Source organism: Pleurodeles waltl, chromosome 1_2 (genome assembly GCF_031143425.1).
Source record: "Pleurodeles waltl isolate 20211129_DDA chromosome 1_2, aPleWal1.hap1.20221129, whole genome shotgun sequence".
NCBI lineage: Eukaryota > Metazoa > Chordata > Amphibia > Caudata > Salamandridae > Pleurodeles > Pleurodeles waltl.
Window position 1 is genome coordinate 910,449,159 of NC_090437.1, and position 18,521 is coordinate 910,467,679.

The window sequence follows — 18,521 nt, forward strand, 5'->3', positions numbered from 1 at the left end:
CATGGATGACACAGGGGCATGACTAGGTGTACTTGGCACTCTACAGAGGTGGGGTGGGGTACCACATTGCCTGCTTTACGGAGGGACCTTGCCTACGGAACTCGCCCTAGCCTAGGGAAACCCACAGCCCACCTCCCCCACCCAGACACCTCCACTGCACGCAAAATCAGCAGGATGAGAGTGTACGCACCCCCTTGTGGCTGCTGTGATGCCCTCAAGCGCCTATCCAACTCCGGGTACGCCACCGCCAGGATCCTGAACATCAGGGCGGTCATGGTGCAACAGGCACCCCTCCCACGTTGGGAGGCCATCCCCAGCTGAGCCTCCGCCGTCTTCTTGCTCCAGCGGCGAATGTCCTCCCATCTTTTCCGGCAGTGGTTGCTCCGTCTGTGGTAGACCCCCAGGGTCTGGACGTCCTTGGTGATGGCACGCCAAATATCTTTTTTCTGGTGGGTGCTGACCTACATGAATTGTACAGGGGGAAGAGAAAGTCATTACCAACTGCACAAGCAAAGTCATTGGCCCCCATCCCTACCCTTGCGGCACATGCACTCACCGTCATTTCAAGCACGCCGCAATCTCCCCCCCTTCTTACATCCACCCCACTCCACACAATCATAGCCCATACAGCATGCTCCCAGTGTACTTACCTGTTTGTCTGGAGGACCGTAGAGTAGCGTGTACTGGGGAGGACCCCGTCCACGAGTTTCTCCAACTCCTCCGATGTGAAGGCAGGGGCCCTTTCCCCAGACACTCGAGCCATTGTCTCTTCCAGACCAAGGTCACAGCAGCACTTGCAGTATAGGTCCTCTCCATTTCGAAGATCAGGTATCGAGTGATTGAACAGATAGAAAATGGCGGTCACGTTCGCTGCGGTGCATACCGTCACCGCCGGCGTACATCGTCATTGGCTCCTGGGACCCATAGGGTCCAATGTTAACCAATGCAGCATTGCGCAGCGGACTTCGAACGCCTACCGCAACAGTGTACAACACCAGCGCAGTTACCTCACATCTCATTGTCCCACTTTAGAGGTCAGGCAGCCTCCATTTCAGGGGCCCACATGGCTTCATTTTTAACTGCGTCTCACATACCTAGGTCTAGACTCAACACACATACAGGCCACTTTTGGGATTATGATTTGTGTTCTGTGTAAGCTGTGGGTACGTACCTCTAAGATGGTTGACTCTGTGCTCACTGTGGTCATTCATAGGCACCGTCCGCTGGGACATGTGAGGAGATGGCGGCATCCTCCGGTGTACCGACCGTTGGTGGACCTGTCCACAATGGAGGAAAGACATGTGATCATCACCTACAGGCTTGACCGTGCCTCAATCCAGGAACTGTGTACCCAGCTGGAGCCAGACCTGATGTCAGCTATCCACCATCCCACAGGAATCCCCCCTCAAGTGCAGGTGCTGTCAGTGCTCCATTTCCTTGCAAGTGGGTCATTTCAAACAACTGTGGCCATAGCATCAGGGATGTCCCAGCCTATGTTTTCCAACCTGTTTTCCAGAGTGTTCTCTGCCCTGCTGAAACACATGCAGAGCTACATCGTTTTCCCTCAGGTGGAGGATTTGCCTACAGTGAAAGGTGATTTCTATGCCCTGGGACATATCCCCAAAATCATAGGTGCCATTCATGGGACCCATGTGGCTTTGGTCACCCCCGCAGGAGTGAACAGGTGTACAGTAACCAGAAGAGTTACCATTCCATGAATGTACAGATGGTATGTTTTGCAGACCAGTACATCTCCCATGTGAATGCCAAGTTCCCTGGCTCAGTGCATGACGCCTACATCCTGCGGAAAAGCAGCATCCCTTATGTGATAAGTCAACTCCAGAGGCACTGTGTGTGGCTATTAGGTGACCACCTGGAAGCAAGTCAGTGGGAATGGTTGTCTGGTTCTGGGGATATCCCTACAGGTTAGTGTGTGTCTAACAGTTGTCCCTCGCCATTTGCAGGTGACTCTGGTTACCCCAACCTGTCATGGCTAATGACCCTAGTGAGGAATCCCAGGACAAGGGCAGAGGAACGCTACAATGAGGCCCATGGGCGTACACTGCGGATAATCGAGCGGACCTTCGGCCTCCTGAAGGCCAGGTTCAGGTGCCTCCATATGACAGGTGGCTCCCTATTCTACTCACCAAAGAAGGTGTGTCAGATCATCCTGGCCTGCTGTATGCTTCACAACTTAGCTTTGCGACTACAGGTGCCTTTTCTGCAGGAGGATGGTCCAGATGGCGGTGTTGTGGCAGCTGTGGAGCCTGTGGACAGTGAAGATGAGGAAGCAGAAGAAGAAGACATGGACAACAGGGACTCAGTGATCCAGCAATATTTCCAGTGAGACACAGGTAAGAATTCAAACCTGCCTACTACATGTACTTTAACACTACTACCTCTCTGCTGTCTGTCGTTTTCACCTGGTGTATGGTCACTGAGTTGTCACTTTGCCTTACGATTTCACAGATTTGGGTCCCACAGTGTGACATCTGCTTTGATTCCTCATGGACTACAGCTGTGTGACATAGGTATGTTGACATTACAAATGAAAGAGCTTTTTGACACTGCAATTGCTAATACACTATTCCGAAATCACAGACTGACTCCAGATTGTTTTGTGCTTTAAGAGTGTTTATTTTAGTGCTCAATATTAGAGGGGGTAGCAAAATGGTGAGGGGTGATGTCGGAGAAATGTCCATGGCAGAGTCCAGTCTATTAGTCTCACAGGTGCATTGCCCAAATGGGCATAGGAAGTGGAGCTGGGGCAGTTTAAGGATGGACAGGGTGACAAAGTGGGGCAGAAGGATGACATTCAGGGTGGTCTCATTTCTTGGCGGGGGTCTTGGCATCGTTCTCTGTTCTTGTCCTGGATCTCAGGGACCATTTGCGAGGTGGTTCTCCCTCTGCAGGTGGTGGGGTGCTGGTGTGGTGGTCCTGTGGCGGTGCCTCCTGTCCACTAGCGCCGGCGGAGGTGGTGGGTAGTTCATCGTCCAGGCTAGTGTCAGGGGCCCCTTGTAGTGCCACAGTGTCCTGTCTGGTGTTGAGTACTTCCTTCAGCACCCCTACTATGGTGCCCAGGGTGGAATTGATTGCTCTGAGTTCCTCCCTGAAGCCCAAATACTGTTCCTCCTGCAGGCGCTGGGTCTCCTGAAACTTGGCCAGTACCGTTGTCATCGTCTCCTGGGAGTGGTGGTAGGCTCCCATGATGTTGGAGAGGGCCTCGTGGAGAGTGGGTTCCCTTGGCATGTCCTCCGCCTGTCGCACAGCAGCCCTCTCAGTTCCCCTGCATTCCTGGGCCTCCGTCCCCTGGACCGTGTGCCCACTGCCACTGCCCCCAGGTCCCTGTTGTTGTTGGGGTGGTGGGCTAGCCTGGGTTGCCTGTAGTGGTGGACACACTGCTGATTGACGTGTCCTGGGGACGGAGGTATGGGCCCGCTGGGTGGGTGCTATGCTGATGTTTCTAGAGGGGGGAAGGTCTGTGGTGGCCTGTGACTGTGTGATGGGAACCGACTGTCCCGAGGTCCCCAATGGGCCGGGCTGGTAATCTAGATCCAGTTGGACAGAGGTGCTGTCATCACTGTGGGCCTCTTCTGTTGGTGGTGTGGACATTTGTGGACCCTCCTGTCCGGTGACGTTGGGTATGGGTCCTGCAGGGGTATAAAAGGATGTTTATTACATCTGTGTGTGCCATGGTGTGCAATGGGTGGGTGACCGTGTACCCCAGTGCTTGCATTCCTGTGTGGGACCTTGTGTGATGATGGTTTAGGGGGGTGTATGGGTATGTGCAGTGGATATGCTTTAGTGATGGGTGTCCATGCTTTGTTGTTGCATGCAGGGCTTGGTGGTAGGATGTGTGGTTTGTGATGTTGGGACATTTGTGAGGAGTTAGAGTGATGGGGGTGAGGGTGGGGTTATGTGATGGCATGCGGGAAGGGTGGGAGATGTAATAGTTAAGATTTGACTTACCAGAGTCCATTCCTCCAGCTACTCCTGTGAGGCCCTCATGATGCAGAATCGCCAAGACCTGCTCCTCCCATTTTGTTAGTTGTGGGGGAGGAGGTGGGGGTCCACCGCCAGTCCGCTGAACCGCAAGGTGGTGTCTTGAGACTACGGAACGCACCTTCCTCGTAGGTCGTTCCACCTCTTCCTGATGTCATCCTGATTTCTTGGGTGCTGTCCCACTGCGTTGACCCTGTCCACTATTCTTCGCCATAGCTCCTTCTTCCTTGCAATGGAGGTGTGCTGCACCTGTAATCCGAATAGCTTTGGCTCTACCCAGACGATTTCCTCCACCATGACCCTGAGATCCTCCTCCGAGAACCTGGGGTGTCTTTGCCGTGCCATGGGGTGGTGTGTGTGATGTGTGGGGTGGTGTGTGGGGTGATAAGTGTGTTGATATGTAGTGGGGTATTGTGTGAGGTGCGTGGAAGTTATGTGGGTGATGGTGTTGTGTGCCTGTGGATGCTAGTATAGTTGATGGTGGTGTACCTCTCTCTGTGCTTCTTTCTCAATTGTTGTCATAGGGGTTTGTGGGTGATGTGGGTTTGTGTTTTATATTGTATTGGGTGTGTGTAAGTGGTGTGTGTATGTGTGTCAGGTGTGTGTATTTCGAATTGTCCAATGTGGTAGTGTTTTTTAAATGTGTGTGTATTTTGAGCGCGGCGGTGTGTACCGCGGTTGAAAGACTGCTACGTGCATTCGTGTGTCGTGATAGTGTGGGCATATTTCTGTTGGTGTGACGGTGGAGGTTTTGTTTTCGCCAGTTTATCACTGACCTTTGGTGTGGCGGACTTGTGTGGGTGTCTGAGTATTGGTGGATTCCGTGCTGTGGGTCATAATAGCTGTGGCGGAATTCCGCGGCCGCGGTGGTGTGTTGGCGGTCTTCTGCATGGCGGTAAGTGGCTTTTACCGTCAATGTTGTAATGACCGCCTATATGTTTCACCTCTTTACAAAGTTATACATTAGCTCTTTTGCCATCTTGTTAGATGGCTCTCCGATATCAGTTTTCCCCCCTCTGTCAGGACTCCTACTCTAATGTCCTTCAAAAAATTTCTATAATCCATATCAGAGATTTGACAAATATTTTTAACAAGTTCCCTGTATTGAAAATATTGCTAAATGTTTACATTGCCAATACTTCCCAATGTGCTTTGAGTCTCCTCATGTGAAAGATTTTTGAAAACAGGCTATCCTTTTACAGGAGTAACTTGTAATAGGTCTCCAGAAACAATCAAATGCTTTCCTCCAAACAAGATGTCATATTCAGTTTTTCAAATTTGTTGCATTTGCAGGTGAACAAACACAAGCATTAGATTTGAAACAATCCTTACCTTATCAATAATTAAAAGTATCATTTACTTCAAAACTCTTGCCACCTCATGACAAGCTTCACCAGATAACTTCTGGTATTTAATTCATTATCATTTTCAATCTGTAGTATAAGTAGTCTATGTCATGCTATTCTTTTGATATTGTGTGCAGCTAATCCAGTAGGTGTTGTTACTACACATAATAAATTTGAATCTGTAGTTTTCTATAAGTAAGAAGCGATACCTTTGATTAAAAAATTTCCAGTACCATCCAGACCACTGATATATAATAGTATTGGCTTTAATGATGAGCAATTGCATTTCTTGTTGTCATGTCACAATACATGTTCTATTGTGTCTTCTACTTCAATATAGATTTCTGTTCGCTGTTGAGTTGTCCAACTAACTGTTCCAGATCTACAAATTTCTATCTAGCTTGTGCGATTGCAATTTCCACTTCATTCATAGCTATTGCAGTTTCATTTTCAATATTAGGTTTTCTAAGATGATCCTGACTTAAGGGTGATGAACTTGTCTGCTTTGAGAACTATCCTTAGCTACCTCAGCAACAATCATTTCTTTTCTGTTGTATCTCATCATTTAACATTTGTTAGTAGTTTTAGAACATGGGGAACTGAATACTATTTTTGACAACACTAAAACAATCTTTGTAGCAGTCATATTCTCCAAGTGATTCCAATTCAGTACACTAAGGGTTTAATAGCTGAAGAAGTACTAAATAGAAAAATGTGCTTTTGTCAGGAGTTTGGAAGCTTTCAGTGGTTAATTAGTTTTTTCTTTTTCATGTTCACTAAACATCCATCACATCCACGTACTGTATATTTCCCTTTTTCTGTGTTTTCACTTAGATTAATTCTATATCTCAAGTTTTGAAGAATTTAATAAATGCACTTATCTTCTAGATGTGGACTTCTTGGATAGTATGTGTCCAACATATTTGATTTTACAATGTCTGTACTTTCTGTTTCAAACTCTGCTAGATACTGAATTTCAGGGAAATACTTTAACACTCTGGGGATCATTATGACCCTGGCGGTCGGTGGTAATGTGGCAGTAGTTGACTGGTGGTACATACCGCCACATTATGACATTGGCACGTTGGCTGAAGTCAACCCGCCAATGTACCACTCTGACTGCCATGGCGGTAGAAGCCGCCAGGCTGGAGATAAGAATCTCCAGCCCGGCGGCTGCTATTGTACCGTCTCAGACATTTTGACCCAGCCAACCGCCATGGTTTTGTGGTGTTTGTAATGCCATGAAAACCATGGTGGTAGGCCCTATCAGTGATAGTGAATTCCTTCCATGTCAATGATAGGAGGCCCCCACCCCCTCAACAACTGCCCAGATGCCCCCACCCCCTTCATCCATGCCCCCTTCAAATCTCCTAACCACCATACACACACACGCACCACATATACACACACCCACTCACACAGGCATACACACATTGATACATGCCTGCATCCATTCATTCATTCACACATCCACACCACATTCACACTGAAATGCAGACACGCATTCACATATCCATACTTGCATGCATTCTCACACATGTATACATGCACGCACACAACACTACATATACATTTGCATTCACGCACATACTCACACACTCATGTACACACACCCACACACACACACAACACCCCCACCCCCTCCCCTGTTGGAAACCCAACTAACCTAAATCCAGGGGGTCTTCCGGAAGGGGACAGGATGGGGTGCTGCTACCGCCAGCAGCACCTACCAGCAGAACACCACCTGGCCGTATTATTTCTCAGAAAATAGCTGGCAGCGGTTTACTAGCGTGGTGCTGCTGATGGTAGCAGCGCCACCTTAACACCATCAGCCAGCATGGCCACAGCCGGATTTCCGCCCTTCTTGCGGTGGAAATCCGGCTGTGGTCATAATTTGGTGGTCAGCTGTTAGCCGCGGCGACTGTCTTTTGGTGGCCATTGCCACAGCAATAGGTGGCATTTACCACCAATCTTATAATGAGGGCCTTTGTTTCTTGAACTAGCTAGACCAAGGCGTACGCAGACAATTGCTTGTGATTTTGAGAATAAACTTGACAAACTGTATCTGTCACAGGTTTCATAGGACCTATTTCTCAATGGGAAAGCATTTTCAGGGTGAAGGAATACAATGTCTTGCTAGGTCCCATCTCTGTAGACATTGCCTCCCACATCTCCTTCATCTCAGTTTTTCCAGATTTTGTGACATACAATGTGACATACTGAGCCACAGCAATAGAGTTGTCTGTAACAAATTGTATGTCCATATTAGCATCCACCATTTTTTTAATCTCAGGGTTGTAGTCATTAATATATTTGCAATCTTTGCTTCTGTGTCAGGGTATGTCAGACAAGAAATGGTTTATTCTTCCTTTGGAAATGACAGGTCTTGGAAATCCAAATCGTCATCCTGTGTACAAATTTTCATTGAACCTGTATGTATTATGACAGTACTTCTCACATCTATGTGTTTGAAAATGCAAAACTTGTTCTCTGCGACCTTTTTGCACCAGTGTATTTTGGTATGCTACTTGTAACATACTGTTCTATAAACAGACAACACAGACTCATTACTGTCTGCTCCTAATTTGGGTGTGTCTTTTATCCATAGTAGCATGTGACTGTGAGGAGTAACTCTTGCTTGGGAATTTCAGCAAAAAGAAATCACCTACTTTTCCAAGAGGAGGATTGCTTTTGTTGTAGTTAAAAGTAAGCAAGGATATCCACAAACATTAGCAGGATCTAATGAGCAAAATTCTTCAGCTCTCTTTAAATTGCTATATTTTAGGTTAGAGTTTGCTTCTCTCAAGAATTGAATCAGGTCATCCCATGCCTACTCTGTGCAACTCAATGTCAAAAACCTCATTTGTGGTCCCAGGTTTCTCAGCACACACCACTTCTCCATGACGACAGAACCAATATTCATTGGTGCCACGTTGGCACACCATTAAATTAATCAAGCTGTAGTCTAAATTTCCATCTTTCTAACAAACTTTGTTTACAAAATCTCATGTGGATATATTTGGAAGATTTACTCTTCTTTTCATAATGTGATTTACTTCATACAAAAGTCTGGATAATTTACTATCAAATAGAAGGTGAAATATATATGGGATACACTATCTGAATCTTGTATCTGAATATAATTGTGTTGAGTGGTAATCAGCTACTGGTATTTGTATGGGCTGGTCATCATACCAAACCTCCTATTCCAGTGGGAAACAAGTGGGGAAAACAACAAATCTCTAAACATTTTTCCCACACACTCACGGAAGCGCCTCTAGCTTGCTTAATTTGAAAAAGTTCAGTAGCATCACCAAAGATTTCTTTGGAATGTAACATGTGTAATCTGCAGTGCTCATAATTTTGCTCTGATTAGGGTGGATCTACTTTTTCTACTTGTCCACTTCCTGGCAAACTGTCATCATCAAGATTTGGTGTATCAGATTCCACATCAACATTTTTATAATAAACATTATTTTGTACCAGATAACATTGCTTGTTCAACTTCATTTACAACAACTAACTCTTTCAAATTGTTATTTTCTTAGTTCACACACAATTTACCAGGGTACTAAGTGGCTCTTCATTGTCTTTGTCTATTCCTACAGTTTCAGTATTTTTTTAATGTCTAATGGCAAATACACTACTCTTCCATTAACGCCTTTCAATAACTCTGTTGGATGGAACTTACCTGTTTTTGGTTCCAAACATATAATCGTTTGAAGTGGATCAACAGTTTGTATAAGGATAGATTTATATACATTTAAGTCTTGTAGTTGTTCTGGAAAACTCACAAGTTCTAACCTATTATATTCTGCTCTAATTGGTGTTTTCCGATCCTCTTACTCATAACAGCAGGACTTAAATATAACTTGCTGCATGGACAAGTCAAACCATGGCACCACTAGAAATAAATAAGCAGAAAATTCCTGCCACTTTTCTCTATTTTCCCCTTCAGTTTTTGCAAATACATCTTCATTTTGTGTTTGACTTTTGTAGTGAATGTGTTGATAGGCGATGCTATCATAGTTTGACTTTTCAGAACAAGCTGTTTTAAACTTTATAATCTCTTGTTCAAAATTCTCAGTAGCAATACCTGTGCTCTCATCCTGTACCTATAAATTCCTCATTCTCCCTAGATACCTCTTCAGGACCAAATAATCAAAAATGCACATCCTCAAAAACATTTTCTACCTCTTGTACTGTATCATACAAAAGTACTCTATTCATCTCTCCTAAACATAACACTGTAGCCTTCACATATTTAAGTTATCTAGTTGAACCTCTATTTTTGAATGTTGAACTGCCAACATTCCTAATTTATGAATTGTACTTTGGCACACTTTCTTTGATAAATATGCTAATGAATTTCCTTGTAATTTATTATACTTTCTCACGTTGCTTGATCTAATCCTTGCAAAACTGACATTTTTCTCTTCAGACTACTACATGGAAACTCATGTACAAATCGTCAGAATAAATCAATAGATTGCTGCTGAATACTACAAATACTGGTACAGTTCCATTTGTAAACAGGGCCATGTCTATGCCTTTTCTGAACCTCTTCAGCTCACCGCTTCCATATTTCTGGGAACAATCTTCTCTTTTTCAACTGGACTGCCATCCTTCATCCCAGAAAATTGACCAGTAGTGCATGTACTAATATGTTCTCTTAGAGATAACCTTCTTCATCAAAGAAATCTTTTGTACTGGAGGTAGATTTCTATTCACCACTAAATATTTTACAAAAAATACTTTTATTGACAAGTCTTTTCCTTTGGCTGCTTTTCTTCATACCCAGGACTCTTTTATCCAATGTCCTCATTCTACTGATAATCCAAATAAAAAGCTTGCTCTTCAAGGTAAATGCTTTCTCAAATACAGCCTCAACACATACCCTTTGTTCTATTACTTCTCTTCTCATTTGTATTGCTTTAAAGGTTGAATAAGATTTTTAATTATCCTGCCACAAACATTCTTACTCTAATTTCTTTCACCTTTTGCTGCCTTCTGGTTAAGCTATATACTTTCATAACTGATTTCTTGCTTGTTTTCTGACATGCTTCTTTTTTTGACTGGGTACCCAATAGTGTGTTCCTGCATATTTCAGGATATCTACCAGTGTGTGTTTGAGTATTACAGTGTATTGTCTGTGTCTGCTTGGGTGTTTCATTATATGCATTTCCCTGGGGGTGTGAGTATATGTGTCAGTGTGTTTGTAGGTTTCTCAATTTATTCATGAGTCTATGTCTAGGTGTCACAGTGTATGTACCCGTGTGTGGCTGGGTTTGTCAGCATATGCATCAGTATTTGCCTGTGTGTTCCAGTGTATGTATTACTCTGTACTTCACTATACAACAATACATATGAGTGTGTACCTAAGTGTATTCATGAGTGTCTGCTATGATTCTGACACAGTATGCATTACTGTATGCCTGGGCATGTCAGTAGATACATCACAGTATTTATGGTTGTATTACTGTATACATATATTTGTTCCTTGCTGTCTCAGTATATACATTATTGTGTGTGAGAGTCTGTCACTTTCAGCATTAGTGTGTCCCTTCTTGTGTCACTCTATGCAGAAGCACATACAAGGCTCTCTAGTACTTATAGATAGAGCACTGGTGTTAGAAACTGGATTATTATTTGTAAGGGCAGGTAAGTACTGACACTTAGCAATAGGCCACAAACCCACACTAGGTCCAGTCAGGGTCTCAATAAATGAATCCCAACTCAACCTTTGGTAGCTTGGTAATGCGCAGTTAAGCTTAACTTAGGAGACAAGTGTGTAAAGCATTTAACAATCAAAACACAGCAAATAAGTGAAACAGAAAACACAATAAAATTCCAACACCATTTTATACAAATATATTATATTTTTATTTTTAAAATGACATGAAAACGACGAAAATTAAATAAAGGTAACCAGAGATATTATTTTTTAAAGATTAAATGCTTTTTATTTTATAGAAACTAAATGCACCAATATGGACATCTGGTTGCACTCGACCGGACCAAAGTCAAAATTTGAGGCCAACCTTGATGAAACCCTGCTCACCTACTGTGTGCCGGAGGCCTCAGTTAAAGCTTTACCTTTGGACTTAGGGCCTCATTACGAGTGTGGTGGTCCCATGACAATCATGTTGGTGGTGGAGGTCATACTGCCAACAGGCTGGCAGAGAAGACTTATTATGACCGTGGCGGTATTCCCTACGGAATACAGCCAAAGCAGCGCCAGCATCACCACTGCGGTCAGACCCTCACAGAAGAATAAAGGCACCAGCAGGCAAACCATGTTTCTGCAGGACATATTACGAGGCTTCACACCACCAATATTTCCGCTATGGTCGCACCACCACGGAAACCCATGTGGAAACAAACTGTATAAAAGAAGACACTCACTTTCAGGAAGCCATATTCGTCTTGGGGCCTGCCATGGAACCAGAACTAGATATTATCCTGCTGCTCCTGCTCTCCGAAAGATAACAGAATCTTTGCCAACAATGTCAACAGCAAACGTAAGTACACACAGTCACCTGTTACTGTTGTATGTTGTTAATTTTTATACACCTACATAACATTCTAAAGGGACAGGGGTACGAGGGCTCCACTCACATATAACTGTACACTGACACACACACTCACAACAAGCCACAACGACACCCGCACATACACAGCACCCACATTAGAGCTACCACATACACTCCACACATCAAAAGCACACACATACACAGAAACACAGCACACGCCCAGTCTACACAATACTATACAACACAACAATATGTCACAGCACCACCACAACTGCTCAGTCATAAACACATTGGGAAGCACTCACAATAGACACCACCCAAGGAACATCACATATACAACACAAAGTACAACCAACAGGGAACAAACACAAACAATCTTGTGTTGTGTGTGTCAATTACCAATTGACACACACAACACAAATCACACAGCAGATCATACCTACCTTAACATGCACAATGAATGCAAACTCACACAGTCAAAGCACACAAAGCCACTCACCACAACAACTAACACATGTCTACTCAAATACCACACAATACCATGACAACAAAATGTCTGCTACATACACATGCTCATCACTCAACACACACCCTATCCCTGGGGGGCAAAAGCACTGCACACACCCACACAATATATTAAGCACAAGCACCACACACACACAAATACTCACACACAACCAATGTCAGCCAGGGACAACTCTAACATTGCAAAGAAAATGCTGGACAAAAATATAACCAGGAAACCAGCAATTGGTTGGTCCTAATATATTTTTCCCAAAATGAGATTAAAGTCAAAGACAATAGGCCAGTCCAAAGTTCATGGTTTGTGCACCAAAGGCACATATTGGTGTCCCTAACTTGACTGCTGACTACCATGTAACCTCCACAGGTACGGGCATCAAGGGGACAGGCAGGCACCTCAGGTTTAGGCTTGGGAGGGGGAGTTGGGATTTGGCTTCAGAGGATTTAGGCTTGGGGACGGTTGGGTCTTCTTGGGGGTGGTAGACTTCTTGGTGGGGGAGGGGCAGGGGTACTTGCAAGGGGGTGGGGGGGCCTTGGAGTTAGAAGGGATGCCTTTGCGGAGGGTAACAGCACATTTCAGGGTTTCACTGGGGAGAGAAGTAGGGAAAAGGTCAAACTCCGAGAGGTAAGACTTTTTGCAGAGACAGGGATGGTCATAACAAAAGGGTTTGGGTGTGAAGGGAGAGGGTGTGGTTGTCTGAGGTGTTTGTGTTGATGTCTTGGGTGTATGTTTGTGGGAGGTGATGGGTGTCTGTTGGGTAGGTGAGTGTGGGCATTTATGTGTCTTGGCTGAGGGGGGTGGAGATGCTGGAGGATGCCGTGGTGGGTGGGTGGCTGTCTGTTGGGGTGGTGACTGCAGATATGGTGGATGTGCTACATGTGGGAGTGTCAGTGGTTGTGATGTCTGCCAGTTTGGTGACTGGGATGGATGTCTGAGGATCTGTTGTTGTGCTGTATGTGGGTAGGACATGTGTGGTGGCTGGATCAATGAATGTTGGTGTGGTGTCTGCAGGTGTATATGGTGTGCTGTCTGTGATGCTGGGGATGGTGAGGTGTCAGAGCAGGTTGTGACTGTTGCTGTGCGTGCATCTTAATGTTGCTTGTGTGTATGCCAGTGGTGTGTCCTGTGGCAATTTGGTTTGTCAGCATCACCCTTGGATGTTGAGGTGGATACATGCCTATCTGTGTGCTTTGGCTGGGTCGTGAAAGGGGGATTGGGATTGGGAAGAGGAAGGTGGAGGGGAAACAGTGAATGCCCCGCAGGAACGCATTACTCTGTTGGATCTGACTTGCCAGTCCCTGGATGGCATTCACGATGGTCAACCGACCCACAGAGATCGACCTCAGGATGTCAATAACCTCTTCACTGAAGGCAGATGGACTAACAGGGGCTGGGGCTGAGGTGCCTGCGGCAAAAGAGATGCCCGCCCTCTTGGGTGAGCGGACATGGCCAACTGGGTAGGGAGCTACGAGGAGGGCAGTGATAGAAAGGGGAGTGGCAGACAGAGATGTTGCTGAAGTGGTCCCAGAGGGGTCTGCCACTACCAGGGAGTGACCACTGGAGGAGGATTCTGAGGATGATGAGCTGGCTCTTTTCTCCCCTATTGCACTCCCCTTGCCCTTCAGGCCACTGGATCCCTCGGTGTTGGTGGTATCATAACTTGAGGTCTCGTGGACTGCAGCTTTCCCACTCCATTGTGCCCAATCTCCTTTGCCTGCCGATGCTGATGCTGGAAAACAGAAAGAGAGGTAGGGTCATCACATTCTTTTAATACACTAACGTCACACAATACACATGTTTACCATTACATCTAGTTGAACTACTCCCCAAAGTAGTACCAGGTGAGTGCCAACGTCATGTCACAACAACATACAATCATACAATCTACACCACCATATAACAATAATGCCACATACTAGCTAAACCACCTATCTCACACCTAGAATACTATCATATCAATAGAGCTATGACACTAACCATTCCATGTCAAGCTGACATGGTGGGGGGATGAAAATGTGCTAAATCAGTACTTACCTCCTTGTGGCTGCTGTGCTGCCGTCAAACACCCATCCAACACAGGGTAGGCCATCGCCAATATGCGGACCATTAGGGGGGTCAAGGTCAGACGGGCATCCCTTCCTCCTTGAGAGGACATTCCTGCTGGGCCTCTGCAGTCTTCCGGGTCCAGTGTCTCAGGTCCTCCTATTGCTTCCTATAGTGGGTGCTCCGCCGGCTGTGAACCCCAAGGGCCTGCACTTTCTTGGCGATAGCACACCAAATTCACATTTTCTGATGGGCATTGGCCTGCATGTATGACACAGATAAGAGGAGAAATTCATGTCCAAATGCACCATACCAATACAAGAAGGGGAAAAACAAGTTAGTGTAAGTAGCCATACACACACTTCCTCCAACATCCCCTTCTATATGGAATGGCAATCTGAAATCAGGTCATGCATGAAGCTGAGTCAAGCATACAACATGCATATCCAGCACCAGATGTCGGCTAGAGACATATGACCAGACCACAAGCATGTCTTAAAACATGGTATAAGTGTTCAAGTATTTATGACACCAGCTTCAATTTTCTAACTATACAGTTTGTAGGTTGGCCAGGGTATAAACATCACACACTCCCTACTATCAGGGCTCAAAATCGATGTAAGCACATGTTCATTTACCCACACATATTATCTCAAACCTTCATTCAAACACATTTCCCGAACATCATCACACACTCAACATTTCAAACATTGATATTGCATTGCAATTACCTGCCTCTCTGGTGCGCTATGGAGCTGTCTGTACAGAGGTAGGACCTCAACAACCTTGTCCAGCTCGTGAACTGAGAAGCTAGGGCCGTATCACCTGTAGGACATAGCATGATTGCTCCAAGAGGCAGTACACAGCAGCTCAGGTCATGGAGGTCTTGCTGGCAGCAGTATCAGGGGTCAAGTGAGGGATGAAGTATGAGATGGTGGTCATGTCCGCCAAGTACAGGACCGTCACTGCCAGCGGACGTCGCCACTGGCCCAAATCTACCAAAGGCAGCAAAGTGTTCCAATGGCAATGTCTACCACAGTTGTGTCCGCCTACCGAAATGACAACACCTGCCGGCAGAGTTCGGTCACAGGCTGATCTCCAGTATAGTACATGAGGCAGCTGCCATATTGAGGCTCATATATGTACGTTAAGGTTATGAAAGGTACATCTTTGATTAAGAAACGCATTTAGGACATTGTGTTAACTTCTGGTTGCATGCAAACATGTATAAATGTGCCTGTATTATGTAGAGGTTGTTAAATTTCTGTATCCTGAGTTATGTACATGAAATAGGATTGTCAGCAGAGTAATGATAATCAGGAAATAGTATAGCATTACCAAATATGTTCAGCATTGCTGATGTCACTTTTACTGTCAGTGACATATTTCTCCATTTAAAGAACATGATAAGGTTTAGGGGATCTGAATGCAGTTATTAGCCAACTGTTACAATAGGTATGTGCTGAGTACATTTTCACTGTTTCAAGTGACAAAATGTAGCTTCATATGTGAAGTTTGTGTGATCATACATATGAAGTAGAGATTGAGTAATACACATCCATTCTGGTGTTGTCCTGCATAGTTACCCAGGTGTGAGAGGAGCAAGACAACTTCCACTATACAGTTCACTAGCAGACCTGCAGACCATGGAGGAGCGACATGTGATACAAATATACTGCCTGGATACACATACAATAATGGAGCTCTGTTGTCAGTTGGAGACTGCTCTGATGTCTGTCATTTGTAATCCCAATAGCATACCTCCCATTGTCCATGTCATGTGAGTGCTACACTTACTAGCCACTGGGTCTGTAGGAAATGTATCCTTTTTGCTCTGGTCACCCCCAAACCTTCTGGACAAATACTGGTGGTTACTGACTCCTGGCTGTGCCCTGGGTACTGCTTACAAGTCCCAGGACCAGTGCTCTGTGTAAAGTGTATATGCAAATTAGGCTAATTACAATTACCAGTATCAACCTACTTATAAGTCCCTACTATGTGGTAGGGCATGTCGGTTTAGGGACCACAGCATAGGTAGTGCACTCATAGGTGCACTGCTGAGGTACCCAGTGTCATTTTAAAGGCTGGCCTGCCTTGTTGGTAAACTAAAATTATATGCAAATTCGACTTTGGAATTAAAACCACTTCCAAAGTCTTAAATGACCTTATTTTTAATAAATAAGTCACCCCAATGTGTGCCCTATGTGCCTCTAGGGTTGGGTGCCATGTAACTATAAGCAGGGAACTCATAAAAATTGTTTTATAAGACATGGGGAAGTACAATAGCCCAATTAGTTTTTCCGTCACTGTATTGAATGGCCTCCATAGGCTAAATTGGGGAGACTTTATTGTAATTAATAAAGTCCCATTAAGTGTCTGATACCTTGAGTTTGGTATCAAAATGATTACAATAATAAATCCCACAACTTCCAATTGTTGGATTGAATATAACTAGTTCAGGTAAAGAGTTTTAAAACTCTACCTGAAAGTTGCCAACTTCAGCCCTGTAGTGCCCTTCTCTGATTGGCCAACCACTGGCAGCCAGGCCAGGCTGCCTTGATAAGGTGTGAAGTGGCCTGGGCTAAACACAAAGGATGTGCCTGTGTGACGAGATCTGTCTCACCACAAGAAGGACTTTGCCTGACTTCAACTGGTTGAAGAAGGGACTCCCTGTTTGCTACAGGTGACAAACAGCTAAACAGAGTACCCTGGATCAAATCCTGAAGAAACTAACCAGATGACAACCGTCCACTGGCCATTTTGGAGTTTTAGCCAGGTGCATTCTGGGAGTTGGAGTCCTCACCCTCGAGGAGCAATCCAGAGCTTCTCAAACCTTGGGGAAAGCTGTGGACTCCTAAAGCACCTTGAAAGACATTCTAGAAGAACATCCAGATGTTTGGAGAAGATTGGAGAACTTTTTAGAAAAAGCTCCATAGAGGGACAGACCCGCTGCGGTAAGTCTAGCTGGTTTGCCTCGACCGCGACCCGGCCTGACTTGCAGGTTCGTCTAGCTGAAGAAATTCTCAGAAAAAGTGACTACATCCAGACGTATAAGGTTGACTGGGACCTTTCACACAGTGTATTCGAAGAGTGCTCCAGGGACGTCTGATCAAGATTCAGGTTTGGCCTGCTTTAAAGGATTTTCATCTGAAATTTTGTAGTAGATTGGTGACATTTTTGGAAAAAGTTCCATGGAGGGACCGATCCGCTGTGGTGAGTCTAGCCGGCTTGCCTCAATCACAACGTGGCCTGACCTGCAGGTTCATCCCACTGATGAAAATCTCTGTAAAAGTCAGAACATAGAAAGTTGACCGGGACCTCCTGTGCAGTGTATCTGAAGAGGGCTCCAGGGATGTCGGCTCAAGATTCAGGTTTGGCCCATTCAAAGGATTTTTATCTAAAAAAATCATCTAAGTCCGAATGTAGAAATCTTCACAAGGTCTTCTGTGACACGTGTCTCGAGGAAGGGCTCCAGGGAAGTCGGATCAGACCGGCGACTTCGTCCCACCGAACAAAATCTTCAAGAAAATGACTAAATCCGAAGGTAAACTTTTTACCGAGACCTCCCGCTCACTGTAGCCGAGCAGGGCATAAACTTTGACTTTGCCTGGTCGAGGTGCGCCCAGATGACCAGATTGGAGCTATTTGCTTCTATGCGCTAAAAAACACTAAGGCCCTTATTACGATCCTTCCAGTCGGTGATAAAGTGGCAGTAATACTGCCAACAGGCTGGTGGTAACTACTACTAAATTATGACCATGGCGGAAAGTTCTCCAAAAGACAGCCAATGTACTACTCTGACCTCCAGGGCGGAAACAACAGGCACCACGGTGGTAGCCTCCTATAGCCAGGCGGAAGTTAAAGTCCCACCCACAATATTATGACAACACAATCTGCCACCTTTTCCAGGGCGGTACCAAAAGCCTGGCGGAAACTGAGCTCAGAAGTGAAAGGACTCACCTCTAGAGACACAGGGAAGAACCACGCCACCACGGAGCCCGAACTGCATGTTTTTCCGATGATATTCTACGTTATGCTCGACCACAAACACCATCGCTGGCGAAGACGATGACG